Source organism: Halyomorpha halys, unplaced genomic scaffold (assembly GCF_000696795.3).
Source record: "Halyomorpha halys isolate HHAL.00 unplaced genomic scaffold, Hhal_1.1 Scaffold208.1, whole genome shotgun sequence".
Classification (NCBI taxonomy): Eukaryota; Metazoa; Arthropoda; class Insecta; order Hemiptera; family Pentatomidae; genus Halyomorpha; species Halyomorpha halys.
In genome coordinates, this window is record NW_027109100.1 from 88,905 (window position 1) to 94,651 (window position 5,747).

At 27.9% G+C, this 5,747-nt stretch overlaps 1 protein-coding gene across 5 annotated transcripts in view; it reads left to right on the forward strand.

Moving 5' to 3' along the window:
• Nucleotides 1-5,747, forward strand: part of LOC106679546 (supervillin) — a 394,230-nt gene that overhangs the window by 20,709 nt on the left and 367,774 nt on the right. The gene's annotated exons all lie outside the window — the stretch shown is intronic.

The following is a 5,747-nucleotide window of genomic DNA, read 5'->3' on the forward strand; positions in this document are numbered from 1 at the left end:
ACTTCATTAGTCAAAAGATGGAATAAGGGCATGAACTTCACCTTTTAAAGTGAAGAATCCTCCTAGATTCTTGAATTAACTCCTATAAAACCTAATATATATATATTTGATTAGTTATTCACTGGCTATCGAAAGTCATTAGAAGTTCATAAAAAAAAAAAATAATAATAATCAAAGAGATTTTTTATGCTGAAGTAATTTAAAGTTTCAGTTGAAGTCATTTTCTTTTAGGATTCAAAACTTTTATATTCCGATGTTAACTTCTTTATTATCAGGCATTTACTTTACTCATTTCAGGATTATTTAAAAAATAGATTCGTAGTGGATTATTATGGATTCTTTGACATTAAAATATTTTCGGTATCATATAAACAGGGTAAATCCAACCATTTTCGGGAGAGCATATTTTGTGCTTTACTTGGTTTCGGAAAATTGAATAGTTTTCTATTAAAAGCCAAACTTAATTATATACAGCATAATTGTAATAACAAAAATAATTGCTTTAACACTTATCTTTTTCTCTTCGCACAGGCTGTTCCTACCTCCTCAAAAAAGAATATGTGCGCGCATCTCACAACTTTCACGTACTAACCTACTCCCGCTCCCTAGTTTTGTGAAGTAATTTATAGACATATCAATGTATAAAAATACATACTATAGGAAGGTAATTTTTTAATGCAGAAATAGAAGTAGCATTGCCTATCAAATTAAATGACTCTAAAGAGACGTACAAAACAACTAATAAATCATCAACAATTTTTTTGTGTACATATTAATTTATTATTTATACTAATAATTTTTTTTTTATGTTTCAGGTGAGTGAAACCATTTTGATAGAACCATTACTCTAGTGAGTATCAACAGCTGTTACAAACTAAGAATGATCTTTTTATATTTTGATTTTGTTAATATTATTTGTGTATTCGTATTCATCTTACTCTTCTTATTGGAGAATTGAGAAGGCTACACAACATAAAATTGCGGGAACTGTACGGTGTAAATATAAATCAGATTGCGTGGGGCGAATGGTATTAGGTCTTAGCAACTAAAGGATACCTAACAAATTAATTAACACTGAACCGAGAGGGAAATGTGTGATGGGTATACCGAAGCGAAGTTGGGAGGATTGCGGCAAGACTGATCTTTTCAATTTGAGTTTGAACGGGTGTCACTATACTGAGGCATATAGATGGAGATTGGTGGTATCGGCATTGAACCTTAAGGTTCTTTAAGCCTTTTTTCTTTTCTTTTTGTTTTTTTAATAATAACTTCAAGTTCTAAGGTTCCTCTGAAAATCTTCTAACAACTAAGTTTAAAAAAAAAAAAAATTGGCGTAAAAAGCTGCTTTACGGACCTTATCTGATAGCTTCTAGCAATGAACCAGTTCTTTATTTTCACGGAAAAGCGCCAAGAATTTTTTTTTTGTGTGTATGTTATGATCCCCTCTTGTGAGAATGTGACATGTACATCGACCAACCTACCCGCTATAATTGTCTGTTTAAAAAGTCAGATAAATAAGGCTACCATGGAGGGCAGGAGTGGAGGGTTCCACGCCGTTTTTATAACGTTTTATAAAACGTTATAAAATTAACATTTATTTATTTACTTTCACGGTAAAGTATTCAACTGCTAAAATCAATTTATAATTATAACTTCGAAAAGAATTATAATAATAATATAAAACAAGTGCGACATGTATTCTCCGTAAGATTTTTTTTTTTTTATAAACTAATTATTTCTTTCTCAACTAGTGCGACAAAAATAGTGAAACCAGTCAAGTAAGTTCTCTATATTAAGAAATAATTTTATAAATTTACGAAGTTTAAGCGGATATGGACAAAGGGAACAGCTATTATTTTGTGAAATAGTAAAATTTGTTTGTGACAGAAAATTCTGAAGACTATAAGAATAGGACTCCGAAACGTCGGTGTTTTATATAGAAATGTAGAAAACATTTGGAGCCAATGTTATTAAAAACACGTTTTTGAAAGTACACGTCACTCAAATATTATATAATATAATTTTTATTGCATTTTATTTTTTATTGTGAATTCAATTCATTTTTCAAATAGTTGATTTTGATTGGCTATGAACGGCGTCTAGTCAATATAAATCAACTAATTACCCCCGAATCACTAGAAGCCCATAGCACTTCAGGAGGTTGTAGCTATATAACATAAACGACAGCAGTAAACTGTTAAGTTGTAAAACGGTGCTCGGCCATGATATAAAATCGAAAATAGGCCCAATCCAATCTATTGGTAATTCGGTCCAATTTATTGAGCTCTTAATAGAGTACTTAGCAACCCTGTGATTAATTACAATCATAAAAAATTAAAATGACAGTCTGTACTGTAAATATTTAACCAGCGCTCCGTATCTAGACCCAAAACTTCCGTAGGCCGACTGGTATTACTAAATTCTCTAGCTCAAACATGAATGAATAATGAATTACGTGACTTGTAACTATGATTCGGTTGGCATAAAATTTTACCAATTTCAATTAAATAATTATTAAAATGATAAATCTGTAACATAATGACCCATGAAAGGTCTTAGTCAACCAACTACCGCCAACCACCAGATTATCCATTCATTCACAATACACCCTCTAACTCACTGAAGGACCTGGTATCCACTTTATGGAGACTGGATGTGCATTAGGAGTTGAGTCCCAGAGTCGACTCAGGGTTAAAATAATAGAATATACAAGTTATCTACCACAGCTGAGCTCAAATCCGGGACTGGAGATAAAAATTTAAATATTCACTAGTACATTTTATATACTTAAAAATTCTAAAAAAATTAAATTAAAAAAAAATTAATTTTTATAAACTATAATAATGCTGGCAAAAATTGGACAGTAAAACTACATAAATGTCAAATACGGACCCTTTAGGAGAGATAAAAATTAAATTTTCAACTTATTGCATTTTTTTCTGTTAAATAGTAAGTGACAAATTAGGGAGAAAAAAAGTTAACAATCACTTGCTGTCCTTAGAATTAAAAAAAAAATGTATCTAACTCTACGTCAAAAAGTATTCATACTTTTGTTGAAGATAAATATTATTGTTTCATAGGATTTATGCATCTAGAATTTAAAATAGAATTGCCCTTAAGATTTACATTTATATAATTAAATTATCATATCGTTGGAATAAAACTATCGTTTATTATTCCAGCTATCGCGATTTCTATTCAAATGTATTCATTAGTAATCTTTTCGAGAAACGCTTTGGTAAAATTTATATAGTTCTATATTTTTTTTATTTGTTTATTCTCTCAAGAGAGAACATTGGTCTAACTAAAATAACAAAAAATTGTGATTAAATTAATAAGAAAAAGGAATAAAAAAGAAGTATTATTATTAAATAAATAAAAAATTAAATAATCTTAGTGTACAAAAAGAAAGAAAAAATACTAATAAAATATAACTAACAAAAAAAAATCCTGGTGTAATTTTCAAATATACACACATAAAAAGAATTTACTTATAAACTAAAAAAAAAATATGGAATACATTTTAAATTAGCTATATTTTTAATAATATTAGTTTATAAAATAGTTTTATAACAAATAAATAAAGAGTGTTGTGTCTATCTATAAATTTTATATTTATATAAATTTCTGTTCAAATAGTGCGGAGACCAAATAATAAATTCTGTTCTTTAAAAGACTTCCAACCTTTTGTTTTTAGGATAATTTAATGAGCAGGCCCCACTTTCTTTGCACCCTTCATGTAATGCAGTGTTTTAGTTCCTTACTTCATTAGTCAAAAGATGGAATAAGGGCATGAACTTCACCTTTTAAAGTGAAGAATCCTCCTAGATTCTTGAATTAACTCCTATAAAACCTAACTTTTAGTTTGTTTTTTTTTTTTTTTTTTTTTTTGGGGGGGGGGGTGTATTTCAATTAAAGAATAACAGTATAATTAAATTATATTAATAGTAAAATGCCGTAATTGTTAAAATAACCAACAGTATTCTATATGAATCTCCTAGGATATTTGATTGCGAAATCGACATACTGTACAAATTCGGTACAATATTAATAAATATTATTTTTATTTCTATTTAGGATTCCTCGCTATTGAATGTAAGGAAACTTTTTAAACTTACGGAAACTAAAAAATAAATAAATAAATAAAAAAAACAGAAAACAATTTTACTGGCATTTTACGTTCTAGGCGTCAAAAAACAAATATAGTTGTATGTCTGTCTTTTTTTTTTTTGAACAATTTACTTTATGATTTTAGATTTTATTATCATCCGTCAAATTAATAATCTTTAAATATCGATAATTATGTACTCACTATGAAATTACAAAAAAAAAACGGAACAATTTCCAAAAAAAAACGATCAAAGTAGTGGCTATAAAAAAAATTAAAAAAACAATAAATATAAATAGTTATATTGATCTATCAACCTGACATTCTAGTTTTTCAGTTAAGTATTAATGAAATATGATATTAAATATAAAAATATGATATTTAAAACAAATTTTTAAACATTCTATGCTAATAAAACGATAAACCTAAGGAAATAAGGGGTAATTTGTTTTTTGTTATTATTTGATAAGTTATTTTTTATTTTATGTTTGGAACAGATTTATATTTTGATATTTTTGAAACATCTGTCAAATGCATCTTTCTGAATGTTATTGTATTACTGAATGAAAACTATATATAATTACTTGACAAAATCGATGGGTCTGTCAATTATAGGTAGGAGGAATAAAAAATTGCGGCTGTTTCAAAGAGTTACAAAAATTAATTTTTCATTCGGAGCTCTAAATCTTTAAACCTACTAACAACACTCGAAATCCTAAAAGAACATCATTTAAAGTAGAGTTTTTTTGTTTTTTTTAATATGAGCCCTAATAGAACTATTTACGATCAATAGTTCCCGATATAGCTTTTTTTTAAAAAAAAGGCACTGAAAAATAAGAAGTTAGTGAATATATGTTGAGATATTTATATTTCAGAAACCATAGGACGTACAGATGACTGCCAGCACTCAAATTAAAGCTAGTTATATGCTCTATAAAGTAATTTATGACGTTTATCTTCCTAGGAGTACTATTTGTTATGATATTTGCTAAAATAAATTGATTTATAGTTGTTCAGGCAAAATTTCATTTGCAAAATTTATATTCATATGCAAATATAAAAACTACTACCCCTACAAAGAAACGTGACCTAATCTATTTTATAGTAAGTTAAATAACCTTTATTTTGAGTGTTGGCAGACATATGTACGTATATGGTTCCTAAGATATATTTTTTCAAAAATTAAACATTTTATCCGAACAACTATAAAATAACATTTTGTGAATTTATTTAGTCAAATATCATGAAAATACTTCTGCGAAGATAAACGTTATGAGTTACTTTATAGTCCATTTATCTAGCTTTAATTTGAGTGCTAGCAGACATCTGTAAGGGAAATATTGATCGTAAATAACTCTATTAGGGCTCATGTTTTAATTTACGCTACTTAAAATGATGTTCATTTAGATTTTTCGGTATTGTTGGTACAGTAGAACCCCTGTTAACCGGGGTAATGATGGGCATGGGTGTTCACGGATAATAGAAAACCCCGGATAATCGAATTACAATATTTTATTGCTTTAATGTGATAGGTAAGAACGTTAATTAAAAAACAAAACTCTGTAGCATGCCAGATTTATTAACGATCAAACGTTTTCTGTACATTAAAAATACATGTGAGTATAAATATACATATGTA